At 61.8% G+C, this 15,315-nt stretch overlaps 1 protein-coding gene across 5 annotated transcripts in view; it reads left to right on the top strand.

The window, feature by feature from the left end:
* Positions 1 to 15,315, top strand: part of CUX2 (cut like homeobox 2) — a 238,762-nt gene that overhangs the window by 41,194 nt on the left and 182,253 nt on the right. The window lies entirely within an intron of this gene.

Genomic DNA, 15,315 nt, shown 5'->3' on the forward strand with positions numbered 1-15,315 from the left:
TCTGGACACTGAAAAGAGACAAAACCAGAGACTTTCTTAAATGCTTTTGGGTTTTGAACTATTCTAAGCTTTTGTTATGCCCCAGGACCTTTGCACTTACTGTTCCCTCTGCCCGAGATGCTCTTCCCCTGGCTGGTTCCTTCAGTTCCTGTCTCCCCTTGGAGAGACCTTCTCTGACCATTTTTGTTAAGGCACATTTTCCCCTTCGTTCTTACATCAGCACTGTTCGATTCTCCCCGCCCCCCTCCCCCCCCCCAGCATTTGTCTCAATTTGTAACTGGGTGTTGGGTGGTTTATCATGTTGGGGTCTGTCTCCCCGGTAGAAGCATAAGCTCTGAGGAGTCGGCTCGCTTCCTGCTGTCTCCCCACCTTCCAGCAAGGGGCTGCCCAGGGCCGATGCTCAGGGCACTGTTGTCGAGGGAACAAGTGTTGATGGAAGGACCCTTTGTGCCCGCGTTGGTTTGGGATCAGAAATCAGGAACAGAAGCCGCTGCCAGAGAAGCCAGAGGTGCCTGCCTCGCGCCCAGCCTAGTGCCAGCACCTCGTTCCCGGGCTTCTCCTTCACCTGCCAGCGGCGCAGCGGCAAGTCGGGACCTCTCTGTTACTGGGCACGGTGACCGTCCCCCGGCCGCCAGCCCCTGGCAGCGAGCAAGAACGCGCTCTCTGCCCCTGCTGAGGACGTCGGTGGCACCGGCGGTTAAATGTCCCTCTCCTGTCACGGCTGCACCTTTACTGTCCTGAGAGCGGAGGGCGTCAGCAGTTCAGGTCTTAACAGTGAGGTTTGTTTCACGACGGGGAGAGTGCTCAGCCCAGCGGCGTCTGGGACATGTGGCTGGTACGCGGAGGAGGGAACCGTGATCACGGCCGGGCCGACCTGACTCCCCGTCTTCGTCGTGATGAGAGCTGAGGACAGACTGACCGAGGTGACCAGCACGTAGGTCTTTCACATTAACGGGGAAGCTGTCCATTTGCACCAGCAACGGCCCTGCCACGGCCTCTGATGAGGAACGCGGTGCCCGGAGAGGAAGACGGCCAGCATGGCGGGGCGCGTGCAGGGCCCGAGGGGACGACGCCCCGTCTTAGGCCATGGGGTCACCCCCTCGGTGCTGAGGGCCCGCCTCCTGGCCCCGCCTTTCCCAGCCGTGCGCCGTCTGGCGAGGTGCTCAGCCTCGTCTCCTCTTCTGTGAAATGGGCGCACGGTGCCTGTCATCTCCGAGGGGTCTGTGGGTTATGGGGTGGAAGGTGCTGCCGTGCGCCCCTTCTTAGGAGATGCCCGACAGGTGACCGCTTGCGAGCTGTTCCTCTCTGCTCCTCGAGCCGCGGGTGACGCTGTGGGTGCGTCTGAAAGCCCGTGAAGGGGCCATCGTGGGCTTGTCCCAGCGCAGCAGGAGCTTCCTGCAGAAAACGCCCTGCATGGAAAGTCACCACGGAAAGTTCCGGCCCCTACACCTGCCGTGTCATCTTGAGGTGATGCGGGTTTTACAGAAGGCCGCGCTTTCCCTTGAGAAAATGCTTAGCCCCGTCCTGGCCTGTGGCAGCGCCGCTGACTGCCTCCGTCGGGGGACCTGGCCGCCCCCGGGGGTGCAGCCGTGGGGTGCCCACCGCTCGGCCATGTGCTTCTCCGTAACCCCGCGGTTCTGCTCCGTCCTCGGCCAAGAGCAGCCCGTGCACGTAGCAGGTGCTCCCTGGACGTTTGTTGAGTGGATGAGACCCTGTGCCCGCAGGGGGTTGACACTGGAAGACCGGCTCCCACTGAGCTGGAAACTGAGGCTCACACGGAAACCTGCCCGCGAAGTTCGCAGAGCGGTGCTCGCCGCAGCCCCGGGGTGGGGGTGGCCCGGCTGCTGTGCCGCCCTCGGCGGTGACCGGCGGCGGTGCGTCCGTGCGGGGAGCCCTGCGCAGCCCCACGAGGGAGGGCTCTGCGGCTGCACCGGCGCCCGGGGTGGATCTGGAAGGAATCGTGCTCGACGAAAAAAGCCAGTCCCGAAAAAGAAGGCCTGCCGGGCGATCCCATCCATACAGCGTCCTGGAGCGGACGAGACACGGGAGCAGGGACGGGGCGGGGCAGCTGCCGTTCGCAGTGTCCCTCGAGGTGGAGGGATGACCGTGTCCGTGTCGTTGTCCTGGCTGGGATTTCGTGCCGCAGTTTCATCGGCTCTTACCCGGAGGAAGTGGACGGAAGGTACAGGAGACCTTCTGTATTCTTGGTTCCGATTGCAAATGAGTCTACAGTTATCGCGCCGTAAAAAATTCAATTTAGGGGCTGGCCCGGTGGCGCACCGGTTAAGTGCACACGTTCCGCTTCGGCAGCCCGGGGTTCGCCAGTTCGGATCCTGGGTGCGGACATGGCACCGCTTGGCAAGTCATGCTGTGGTGGGCGTCCCACATATAAAGTAGAGGAAGATGGGCACGGATGTTAGCTCAGGGCCAGTCTTCCTCAGCAAAGAGAGGAGGATCGGCAGTAGTTAGCTCAGTGCTGATCTTCCTCAAAAAAAACCCCAAAACAAACGACAAGTTCAATTTAAAAAAGTGGAGAACTGAAAGCACCTCCTGAAATATTAGGGACACAGCGGACCGGCCCCCTGCCGTGTGATCCATTAACTCAGGTCTTCACAGCGGCTGTGGGCAGCAGATGGATGTGATGTCACCATTTTACAGGGAAGGAAACAGGCTCAGAGAGGTTTAGGAAGTTGTCTGAAGACACACAGCTGGCAGGCGGTGGAGGTGGGACTCCAGCCTGGCAGTGTCTGGCCCCAAACCCTGAGTTCTTTCCTCTAAACGTGTCGCTCTGACTCTCTGCCGTTTGGATGCTGAGCAGAGCCAGGAAGCTCACCTCCCTCGTGCTGTCATGTGATGTCTGACCACGTGGCTGGGCACCGTGGTGACCTCTTAAGTGGCTGACCACTCTGCAGAGGAGAGGTGGCCTGAGCTTCCCGTCTGCCTGCTCCTGAGTGACCCGCTGACCGCAGGAGTCACCACCCACTCCCCATGCGTTATGGTGGGTGTGCAGTGTTGGTGTTGTTCGACCCCTTTTACAGGTGGGGGCACTGAGGCACAGGACAGAGAAGGAGTGGGGGTTGTCACGGGTGGAGGTGTGGTCCTTTCCGGCTCTGGCGTCCTGCGGGTTGGTCACAGTCCCTTCGATTTGTCCTGCACGGCTGCCATTCTCAGCGCCCCGTCCACCCCGTGATGCGCTGGCGAGGGCACAGGCAGCACCGGGATCGAGTCCTGTCTGCAGAGCGCCAGACCGGGGCCCGGCCACGTGGCCGCTCTTCTCCCAGCCTTGCTTCCTCATCGAGAAGTGGGGGGTAACGAGGGTTAAATAGGAAAACCGAGAACACGGCGTAGGGGACAAAACCGCTGGCAGAGTCTGAGGTCCACCTGGGCCCCGAGCTCTGCGCAGAGGCCGCTGGGAGGAGCAGCGCCCCCTCCCTGAGTTATCTGCCCCCACGTGGCTCCTTGGGGCCTGCCGTCACCTGGGCCCGGGTTCTGCTCAGCTGCTGGTTTCCTGAGCAGGGTGGCACGTGCGGTAACTGGGGCTGCCAGGGGGCCTGGGAGCCTTCCTGCAGGAGGCAGCCCAGAGCTGACAGATGCCTCGGCTTTGCCAGGTGAGTGGGAAGAAGAGGAGGGAAGGGCGTTCCAGAAAGGGGGAACATCAGGTGCAAAGGCTCAGAGGTCAGAGGGTACACGTGCTTGTGGGGAACTTTAACCAGGGTATTAATGCTTGAGCATTAAACAGGCACAAAGCAGATCCAGTCACTCTGGCCCTCAGTCTCTTCTTCTGTTAAAACAGCCCAAAGCAGGCTGGATGGGTCCTAGGGAGCTCCCGGCTGGGTAAGGAATTTGGGCATCCTCTTGAGGGCGATAGGGAGCCGTGGAGGGTTTTGAGCAGAGGAGGGATGTAGGTTGACTTACATTTGAGAAAAGTGGTTCTGGAGTGGAGGTCGCTGCACTATCTTGGCAAGCGGCCGCAGAGGATGGGAGCAGCTGTGGGAGTGGACTCGGATGGAAGTGGATGAATGCAGGGCGTCCATCAGTGTGGAGCTGCCCGGTCTCGCAGAGGGGCCAGGTGGGCAGATCCCGGGTGAGCCGGGTTTCTGACTTGGGTTCTGGGCTGGGCAGCTGGGGAGAGGCCCCCTACCTCTCTGTTCCACAGTCTCATCTGTAACACCTCCCCCATCTCCTGGCGTCCTTGGCCTTGGGATCAGACGAGCTGCCCCCTGAGACCGTGCCTTACAGCGAACAGCAAAAACCCAAACCCCCTGGAGCCCAGACTATGGGGCCGAGGCCCCTGGCGTTCAAGACACAGCTCCCTTGTTACGTCCAGGGGTTTTTCAACCCAGTCAGCTTATCGCAGATCCTGTCGGTTTTCTTTTCTTTTTCCATTGTGAAGACCAGTTTGGGGCCCTCCCCTCTCCTGCTCATCTCAGGAGAAACGCTCAGAAACGGCGCCGTCACTGAACCACAGACCCCAGAGCCAGCACCCTCTCGTCCGCAGCTCCTGCCAGGGGCCCAGCCCTCCTGACAGTCACCTCCTTTCTCATCTTCTGGGTTGAGGACACTGGGGCTTGTGTCTGCTGTGCCGCATCCTAGCTGACGGCATCCTCTCCCGCCTCGGTTTGCACATCTGTGTAAGGGGTCCCCCTTTAGACTCACCTGGGGAGGTGGCCAGAGTGGTCAGTGAGTCCGCTCCAGCCAGGGGCCGGATGACAGGGCCCAGCACCTGGTCCAGAGGACGGCCTCCTGAGACGCGGCTGGTGATGGATAACCCTGGGGGTGGCCTTGGCGTTACCGTTTGGGAGGGACATGAGATTGACCTCCTTCGAGCTGCTGGGGGCGTGGGTTCCTGACTCAGCCCTGCCCTGTCCACGGAGGCCTGGTGGAGACACACGGGGGTCACCGCTGGCCAAGGTCACGTGGGACCGGACGGCCTCCACTCCTCCCTGGGCAGCCCTGAGTCCAGGGAGGCACTCGATGGGGCCACGGCGGGGGCAGCACCCGGCCAGCTCATTCTGGTTGCCCAACTGATGGGCCCCATTTTGAGTTTTCACCCCGGCCAGCCTGGAACATCCCAGAGGCCCCCACAGCTGTCACCTGTGGTTCTGGGCACCTTTTATACAATAACGTTGTGTGAGTTTCCTGGGCCCGCCGTGACAGATGACCGCCCGCTGGGGTCTGAAAACAACAGGAATGTCTTCTCTCAAAGTTCTGGGCCGGAAGCCCGGAATGCAGGTGTCGCGGGGCGGTGCTCCCTCTCACGGCTCTGCGGGAGGGTCCCTCCAGCTCCTGGTGGCATCCGCAGCCGCTGGCCTTCCTTGGCTTGTGGCTGCATCGCCCCGACCTCTGCCTCTGTCGTCACACGGCTTCCCTCTGTGTCCTCGTCTCTCCTCTTCTCGTAGGGACAGGTCCCTGGGTCCAGGGCTCCCCCAGCCCAGCATGACCCCAGCTTTCCTGATTACGCCTGCAGAGACCCTGCTTCTCATTCAATCCCAGTTGGAGGTTCCGGGTGGACGTGAGTTTGGGGAGGGGCCGTGCTCTGCCTGGGACTGACGTCTGCAGACGACGTTGAGGGTGAGAGCATCCTTCCGCTCTGCGTCTTGGGGGGGTTCTGTGGCGGGGGCATGGGGACGCCCCCACCATGGGTAGGAAGAGGGGCTCCAAGGGTTCATCCTAAATGTGACCCTGACGGAAACACGGCTGCTCGGGGCTTCACGGCGGGCGGAGGAGGGCAGAGCCTGCAAGCGGGCCGGGCTGAGGTCCGGGGCCGTGCATGTGCCCCTGGTCTTGACCATCTGCGTTTCCCTCAGCCTCGGTTTTCGTCTCTGTGAACTGGGGATAATTCCAGCTCCTTCCTTGTGGGGCGGTTGTGAGGACGTCGCGTCCGGATTTTAGTGCGGCAGGCTGCTGCGTGCAGGGTCTCACTGTCTGGACGTGGCCTCTGGGGCGGGGAGGGGCCGTGGCTGGAGGGGACAGCCGGGAACCGAGGCGGGATGTGCTGCTCCGAGAACAATGCTCCCTCCTCTCAGGTCCTGCCCTGGTTCCCCAGCGATCGCCCAGGAGGGTCTGAGCCCTTTAGTGGGAAAGCTGGTGAATACGAATCTAGAAGCGAATCTTCGCGGAGACGGCTGCAATCCCCATTCTACAGATAGAGAAACTGAGGCGCGGGCGGGTTTAAGCTCCCTCCTGAGGCCGCATGGCTGGAAGGTGGTGGAGCAGAGATTGAAAGCAGGTACATCCAAATTCTCCTCTCTGATTCCCCCTCCCTCTCTTAGGCTCCTCCGTGCCTCAGTTTCCCCATCTGTAAAATGGCATCTACTCTGGGTTCCCGGCTGAGAGGACCCCGGCTCCAGCAGACCTGCCCCGAGGCCCCAAGTGTTACGTAAGCCCCGGGTGCCCAGGAGGCTGGCTCCACCCGCCACCTCCCGCCCCTCGCACCACAGCGACTTGCGATTTTTACACCGACAGGAGCTGTGTGTGGGGTGCTGAGCAAGCGGGTGTGTGTGTGTGTGTTTGCAACAAATATTTTATAATAGAGAAGCCTCGTCTGCCACTTCCAAAAGTAGAGAAAAACCCCTCACTTAGAGTAAAAATAACACAGCTGTGTCCCCAAAGTCACTGAACTCAGCCGGAACCCAGAGCGGCGGCTGCTTGGGCTCGCCCAGGGCGCTGGGTCTGGGCCGGGATTTTGGAGAATGGACACCCGGACCTTCAGGAGAAAAGCCTCTGTGGTTTGTTGACGGGTGAAGTGACTGTCCACCTTTTTTTTTTTTTTTTGTGCTGCAGGAGGAAAGTCTCCCTGAAACGCCCTGTCCTCTTGCTCTTTTCAAAGTCGCTCGACAGTTGATCGCCCCGCCCTGGGGCCGGGCACCTCCGAGCTTTTATTTCTTGGAGGCCAAACGTTGATGTTGTGTGAAATGGGAGCTTGGCAGGGCCTTTGTGCGGACCTCAGGCTTCCTGAAAAATTTATTTGCTGTGACGGTGATCCGCAGGAGCGCGTTGATGTTTATCTCCAGCCGCCCGTGCCAGCGGGGAGGGGAGAACCACCTGGCTGCATGTCCTCCGAGCCTTGCGAGGCTGTTTCAATGAGTATCTAATAGTGAACTTCCAGGAGCGGCCAGGCAGCTTGATGGACAGGGTGCGGTGCGCGATTAACCACGAGTGGGCTCGATCCTTCCCCCACGTTCCAGAAAAAGCTTTATCATGTCCTGGGCGGGGGTTCATGAGAGCCCGGATCTGAAGCTGCACAGAATTAGCCTGGCTGTTCAGTGGCAGAGTCTATAATTGCGAGAGCTGCGTGAAGGCGGCGCCGGGCTGTGCTGGGCCGGCATGGCAGCCCGGGCCACCTCCCTGTGGCTGGAAGGTCAGGCAACGGTGACGGGGGCCTGGAGCTGGCCCAGGGAGGCGAGGGGCGCGCCGGGAGCCTGGCTGTCCCGCCAGGGGAGTGACTCTGCTGTGGCCTCCAGCTTGGAGGGTCCGTCCCCAGGAGGGACGTGTCTTCCTGGTGACTGCAGTGCCTGGCCCTCTGGTGGCGCCCACAAAGGGTTTATGTGACTGGCCCATGACTGTCTGTCTTGCCCCTTGGGACCAGGAGTTTTGCGCGGCCTGGAGGCATCGTCTTTAACCTGCACGGCTCTCCATCTCTGGGAGAAGGTGCACTCTCTTTGTTATAAAGTCCCCGCCCCCCCAGCCTCTGTCTGTCCGTGTCACCTTTGGGAGTGATGGAGCCCTCAGTGTCTGTGAGCTGCTCAGCCCCAAGAGCTCGGGGACCCATCAGTTGACCGCAGTCTCCCCAGCCCCCAGCACTCCCTGGGGTTTCTTACGGGCTTGGCCGCTGTTTGTTGAATGACTGGCGTGGGTTTTGCTGGGAAGGAAGCAGCTGTGGTTAGAGCTTGAAGGTCAGATAACCTTGGGATCAAATTCTGGTCTGTTATGTTACCTGCTGTGTGTCCTCGGGCAAGTGGCTTGCCCTCTCTGGGTCTTTGTTTCCTGGTCTGTAAAATGGGTAAGTGGGGAAGTGACTTCACCATTTTGAGTCTCAGTTTCCTCGTTTGTTAAACGGGCGTCACAGTCTGCCTTCCTGGGGGCTGTGAGGCGTAACTGAGAGAAGGCTGCTGGGGGCCCGGCGTGAGTGCTGCATGGGGCTGCTGTTCGGGAAGTTCGAGCTGTTGTTACTGTTACTATTGTTCCGATATGACTTACCGTCGTCATCACTGCTTCTGCTCTCGTGCCCCGCGGGAGCTCACCGCGTCTGTGTGCCTCGTCTGCTCTGAGCACTGTCGCCCTTTCGGAGTCTCGAAGCCCCAGTGGGGGCCACGCCGAGACTGGGCAGCCTCAGCAGGTGCTGGTCTGAGGCACTCGCCTGGGACTGGCCTGGAGGGCCCACAGGCCGTGCAGCTCTCGCGGGTCTGCTCGGTGCCGGGCTGGGAGCTGCCCCCATCCCGAGCTCGGGCCCTGCCCCTGCTTCCTCCAGCAAGGGCACAGGGGCAGCGGAGCTTCACGTCCCCAGAACCAGGGAGCCGGCAGCGGATCCCGGGGCAGGAGGCGGGGGCTCAGCCACGCCTGCCGAGAGGGAGTGGCTCTGGGTGAGGGACAGCCCATGAATTATCTGCACCACTGAGCCCCCCATCAGCGGGGAGAACCAAGAGCTGCCGGGCGCTCAGAGCATGCGCATCGCTGGAGCCTGCCTCGAGCTCCTGCAGCTGCCGGGAGAGTCTGAAGCAGAGGCTTTCTAGGGGGAGAGGGGGGTGGGACCGGGGTTTCAAGTTCCCAAGTACCCGAGTCCGAGCTCTTTGTTCACCCGGGTCACCCTGTTCCCCTCTGACCTTTCTTTCTGTTCGCCAGAAGCCAGTTTGGTTTGCCCAGATTATCATCATAATGGCCCCATGCATGGAGCAGAGGGGGAGGCCAGGCTCCAGGCTGGGTGCTCCCTGTGTGGGATCTAAAGAGCTTTTCTTGCTTACGCCCATTTTCCAGATGAGGAAACAGAGAGGCCCAGAGAGGTGAAGTCACTTGCCCGAGGCCACACAGCATTCCAGTCACCTGGCCCTCCTCTCCGATGCTTTAAGTCCCTGCGTCTCCAGCCTCCTCTTTTCCTCTGGAGAGCGGACCAGCTGCCGAGCCGGGCCGTTTGTGCGTGGAGCTGGGCTTGTCCGGGAGACCCAGCCGGAGGAAGTTAGGGGGCGGCGAAGAGCTTGGCCTCAGGGCTGAGTCTCTCTCCTTGAGATCAAGGGTGAAATCCTAGAAGTAGGGTCTTGCCACCCGCTCGGGCAGAGCCCAGCACCCCGGGGACCCTGCACGGGGCCTCGCCTGTTCCTTCTCAGGGTCCCGCCTGTCCCTAAAAGCGCGTGCAGCCCACCTCCCGCTGACCCCGTCCCGACGCCTGACCCAGCTCCAGGGCGGCAGGGGGCCCAGGCAGAGCGCGTGCCTGAGGGTCTCGGATGCCCGCCGTCTCCCCCTGCTTCCTGTGTTTTCTGGGGGCCTTCCCGCCACTGCTCGCGTGCTGGTCCCCAAACGCTGGAGCCTGGGGAGCGGGGAGGAGGCAGAGGCATCTGGGTCTTTCCCTTTGTCCTGATCTATTAGGAACAAAGTAATGGGGTGCTTGGAGCGAGGCTCGGGGCTGCGGGGCTCAGAATCACCTTCATCGCGGCATAGTCACTAATGCACATGAGAGCGTCACTCTGGCCAGGCCGGGGAGCCCCGAGGTAAATAAGGGGCCTCCTGCTCCCAAGGGGGCGGCCTGGGAGAGGAGACCACCAGGACGGCACAAGAGGGAGGTTTCCTACGGCCCTGAGGACAGCCGGCAGGCGCTCAGAGTCGGGGGCCGGGGAGGAGCTTCAGAGGGAGTGTTGGCAGCAGGTCTAGGAGGAGGGGTGAGCTAGGCAGGGAGTTAGGGTGGCCATTTTACACCAGGGAACAGTGTCAGACACAGGGAACAGAGTGGGCGCTGGCACAGAGGATGAGGACGGGGGCTCTGGGGACGGGTGAATGATTTCGTCGGGCATCCAGGTGACCTTGGAGCAGGTGGTGGGTGTCAGAGCAGGCAGGGCCTCCCGGCCACCGTGTAGTCTGACTTTTCCTGGACACTCAGGGTGAGGATTTGGGGGTTTAATTCTAAGATCTACGGGCCGCCATGGAGGGGTCTGAGCCTGGAGTGTCAGTGACAGGCTCCACCCACCTTTCGCAAGGAGCCCTCAGGCCTCCACGGAGAGGAGGGACTGGGGGGGAGACCAGAGTCGGGGGGGTGGGGGACGCGCAGCAGCTACTGCCGTCGAGGGGTCTGGGCCCGGCCGTGGCGTCGGGGCTGCCCAGGAGAGGACCAGCGTAGGGGCCTTGCAAGCGGAGACGCAGGAGCCCCGGGAGGGCGGATGCGGAGGCTGCCGGGCGCCGGCTGCTACACTCTCTTCCGTCCCTGTTGTTCGCTCGGGCCTGCGGAGCCGCAGTGGGTCATAGGGTGATGTGTAAACAGCCGGGAACAGCCAGAGAGAGGGGGCTGCTCCGCCAGCCCCAGGAAGAGCAGACAAGAGCCAGGACCTGGATGTCACGTCCCCTCTCTAGCAAGGACTGACAGGGTCCCTTTCCTGGTTTCTCTGCGCAAATCCAGAGGAGGCAGACGGTGAGGCGCACCTCAGCCCGGCGGCACCAACCGTCCGTGCTTTATTCACCCAGTGGCACCGGGTGGGTGTATGCTGTCCCTGCAGGAGACCTGGGGCCAAGCGGCTGCTCCCTGCCCTCCGGGGGCCCAGGAGCCTGTGGGAGCTGCAGAGAGGCGCCCAACACAGTCTGCAGGCTGAGGAAGCTTCCGGAAGGAGGCCACCCACCATATAGCTCAATGAAGGCAGGTAGTGGGTGCCCCGTTTCATGTGGGTCCCCAGACCCGTGACGATATGGGGTGAAGTGACTTGGATCTGAGGCTGGAAGGAGGAGCAGGTGCGGCTCTGGCAGAGACAGGGACGTGTGTCCAGGAGGAGGGAACGGCTGGGGTGGGGGCTCGAGGCTGGCCTCGCAGACGTCGCCTGTCCCGAGCACCTGGGACCTCGAGAGCGACGGGGTGGGTGGGAGCCGAGACCGGAGGCTGCGTTTTGGGGTCGAGGCCTCTGAGCTCGTAGAGACAGCTCCCTTCCTGCCCCGGGCTCGGCGTGGTGCCCTCTCCCCTGGGTCCTCGCCAGGCCCGGACATCCGCTCGGGTCGCCGCTGCAGGTGTGAGCTGAGGCTGGAGTTTGCAGGAGGCGCGTTGGGGGCGGGGTGGGGAACGGCACCCCCATTTCTCAGGGGGCCCCCGCCGTTGGGAGCTGCCTCCCGTGTGTGTGGGCTCCCGGGGTGAGGGCAGGATAGGGGGACCCGCAGGGCCCCCAGGACGGAGACGGGATCCTCCGGGGGAGTTTTGGGGTCTCTCTGCTCCATCTGTATGTTGTCACTGGGGGCCTGCAGGGTGACGTAGAGCAAAGCCCAGGTGGCCGGCAGGGCCCCAGGCCAGCGCCCCCCGTGCAGGGCGGTCTGCGGCTCGGGCCCCCGGCCCCTCAGTGTCCTGCGGACCAGCGCCGAGGTGCCGCCTGGCTGGATGGGAGCGAAGAGGTGATGCTAATGCCTTTAAAATTAGACTGTGATGTTTGTCTCAGAGCAGAACGTGCGTCAGTGCCGGGTCCTGTGGGAAGGGGGCTGCCTGCTCATAGCCCTTCGGTGTTATTTTTGCACGTTCGCTCTTTATTTGCCGGTGGTGCTGCTGACAGGCCCTCAGAGCGGCTCGGGCTGCGAGGCCGGTGTCGGGACGGCCCTGCGCGGGGTGAGTGCCACGGCCGGCCCTCAGCGGCGAGGACTTGGGGCTGCGCGAGCAGGAGGCGGACGGGGTGGGGTCCCCGTGTGTGTGTGTGTGTGTGTGCGCGGCCTGCCCGACACGTGGGTGGCCCGTGTGGCTCCCCAGGTGTCTTTCTCTGCGTGCATCGTGGCTTTGGGGGTTTTCCACTTGCGAGCCTGGCTGTGGATCTTTGTGTGTCCGTGAGTTGTGTGCGTCTGTCCGTGTGTCTTTGGGAGGTGGCTGGTGTGGGTCCAGGTGTGTTTCTCGGGGGCCCAGCGTGTCTTTTCTATCTGTGCATGGATGCGTGTGAGCATCCTGAGGAGGCACGTGGGTGCGTGACTGTGGGTCTGTTGGGTCCATACACTCACGTGTGTGTGTCCGTGTGAGAGTGTGTGAGCGTGCGTTTGAACAGGTGAGCACATATGGGGGAGTGTGTCACGGGAGGAAGCATGTTGTGTGTTGCGTGTGAGAGCGTGTTGCGTGTGAGCACAGCCTGCATGTGAGAGCGTGAGCCAGGCTGCGTGTGTGTGCACGTGTGGGGATGTGTGGGGCATGTGCCGAGTGTGTTGCACACGAGAGCCTGTGTCGCTCTCCCGCGCTCTCGCGCTCAGCGTCCTGGGCTGACCCGGCTGCCGCAAACGCCCGCAGGTTCGAGAACACCCCCGGCGGGCGCTGTCGAGAGACACCCGGCTCCCCCGGCCGGCCCGGGTCCGGTGTCACTGAGGGTCCGCGTTGTCGCCCCCTTGCCGGGGCCGAGGGGTCTGCCGAGCTTGTCTCCGTGCTTTGGGCCGTGTGAGCGGTGGGCGTCTGTCTCTGGCCTGGATGCCGCTTTCCGAACATGAGTTTATTTACGATCCAGAACGTGCTGTTTCACGGCGGCCGTCGGGGGAGCCCGGGACAGCTGCTGATCTGGCCCAGGGGAGCGGGTGCCCGGGCTTGGGTCCCCAGCTCAGTGCTGGGGCCTCTGGCCACACCCTGGGGATGGGCTGGGCTCTGCAGAGGCCTTGACCTCTGCCACCCTCAGGGCGCGACCTGCCACAAACCACCACCCCGCAGGGCACCCGACGGCCGCTGGGCTTCTCCATGGACCAGAGGAACCCCGTTATCCTCGTCCCTGTCCGCCTGCCTCCCTGGCACCCAGATTTGCCTTTCGTGGCGTCGCCCTCTGCGGGCTGAGGGGCCAGGCCGGGGGAGTCGGGTTTTGCGGAGTTGAAACCAGGGCCTGTGCAAAGTTCAGTGCCGTCAGGAACCCGTGCAGATCCGGAGCCTGGCTTTGAAGGCTGTGTTGCCTTGAGCGTGTTGCTCAGCTTCTCTGAGCCTCTGTCATCTCATCTGTAAAATGGGAATCGGGACAGCGCCAGCCTCAGGGCTGTCTCTCACTGGTCACCTCGGGGCCTTTCTCGAGCATGGCCGATCTGCGCGGGCTGGACAGCCTGGGTGCCGTGTGTCCAACCTGCGCGTGATCTTGGGCAAGTCGTCTGTCTGTGCCTCAGTTTTCTTCCCTGTGAAATTGGGCTCATAAGTACAGACTGCAGGGATGTGGCGTGGGGGAAATTCCTTCCTGACGTGAAAGGTTAGGATGGGTGCCCCGGCGCGGGAGCCGCTCGTGTTATTTCTGGAACGCTGAGCCCAGATTGAAACATCCCGCCAGCGCATGATACCATCTTCTTTCCTTTAATACGGCTTGTAACCTGCTCTTGCTGCCCCATCTGCACCGTGCTGGGGGGCTGCCGTGTGCCGGGCACCTGGCGGGGCGGGGGTCGAGTGGTACCCCCCGTGGGTGGCCCGGGCCCCGGCCATGCTGTCTCTCCCCCAGCAACTTGGCAGGGCGCATGCAGACTCGGGTTAAGTCACCCTGGGCTGCAGCCGGGGCGGGAGCCAGCCGGCAAGGGAGCCACCTGGCAGCTCTCCCCACGGCGCGGATCCAGCGAGCTCGGGCTGGTGGCGGCCGTGGGCGCCTGAAGCTGTTTTGTGCACTTGTCAAAAGGCCGCTGACATCCGAGCCTGGGCGGCAGACGGCAGCGGGGGGTTCCCCTGAGCCTGGCACTGCCCGGTGCCCTGGGCCACGTGCTTCCCCCACGTCAGGGGCACACGGACCACGCTATGCTCCATCCCGCTGGGCGAGGCCTTCGCATGGGCACGGCCGTGTGCTAGAACACTTTGCGCACATTATCTCCTCCAGTCTTCGTAGAAACTCCTTGAAGTGGGTCCGACTTGTTTCAACTTTGCAAAGGAGAAAGCTGAGCTTGGGGATGTTTTGGAATCTGGATCTGGAATCCAGATCTGGATAGAAATCCTGCTTCCTCCAGTTGCTGGGTGACTTCAGGCCACTTACTTAACCTCTCTGAGCCTCCATTTCCGCACTGCTTGGGGTTGTAGCAAGGATTCAGTGAAACAGAGTAGCTAGAACGTTGAGCTTGGCGTCTGGCGTGGGAAATGGTTTTTTTAAAAAGCTTGTTGTTATTATTATTATTTTATCTTTTTGCAAGGGAACCTTCCTTGCCGGTTTAACAAAGGTATTGACGGGATTCACCTCTGATGCCTTGGTGTCTCCAGGGAGGGATTATATTTAGGAGGAGCCCATTTTATGATTACTGACTGCATACAAGTTTGTGGGTTTCCTGCCTGGTGAGGACACTACTGCAAGGACTCTTGCTGGCCGTGGGCGCGGCGCCGCCTCCGTTCTGGGAGGGGACTGCCTGGGCTTTGCCCGGCGCCCGATCCTGTGCGGACACTCGCTCGGATGCTCTGTGCGGAGGGTCTGCTGTGTCTGGCGTTGGGCACCCGCTGCGGGCGGCCGGCCGGCTGGGACCCAGGCTCACTGCAGCGAGGGGCATGGGTTCAACCCGTGGGCGTCCCCCTCCAGCGATGCACACGCTGCACCCGCAGGCGCCTGGGCGTCTGGAGTTGCGCCCTTACCGTGACTGTGGTGGATGGGGGTGGAGGAGCTGGGGGACGACAGAGCTGCCATCGTCGGACAACTCGAAGGCCAGGAATGGGCGTGAGGCAGTGAGTCTGGCCTCAACAGCCGGGTGCGCGCTCACCGTGGAGAGCTGCATGCGTTCAGTGATAATTCTGTGCTCAGTGCCGGGACGCAGGGAGACACTCCAAGGAGCCAAGTGAAGGAAGGGTCCTGTTTGATGTGTTAACCTCTGATAGACTTTTCAGGGACTGTGTCACCGTGAGGGAGAATCCGGGCCACCGTCTAACGAGCAGGACTCCTGTGGTTGTATGTGAGAGAGACTCACCTGGAACCAGCTTAAATCAAAAAAGATTTTTATTGGCTCACATGACCTGAAACTCCAGGTCATCTGGCTTCAGGCATGGCTGTATCCAGCCACTCAAATGAAGTTATCTCATCCTGCTCATCTCCTGGCTCAGCTTTCCTCTATGTGGGTGGCTTTGTTCTCAACCAAGTTCTCTCCAGCAGCTGTCTCACCGGCTTGGCAGCTCCCAGGGAAAGAAAGCACCTTTTTCCAGCATCTCTAGCAAAAGTCCCCAGGTTCACTCTGCTTGGACGGGCT

The sequence above is a fragment of the Equus asinus genome, chromosome 8, assembly GCF_041296235.1.
Source record: "Equus asinus isolate D_3611 breed Donkey chromosome 8, EquAss-T2T_v2, whole genome shotgun sequence".
NCBI lineage: Eukaryota > Metazoa > Chordata > Mammalia > Perissodactyla > Equidae > Equus > Equus asinus.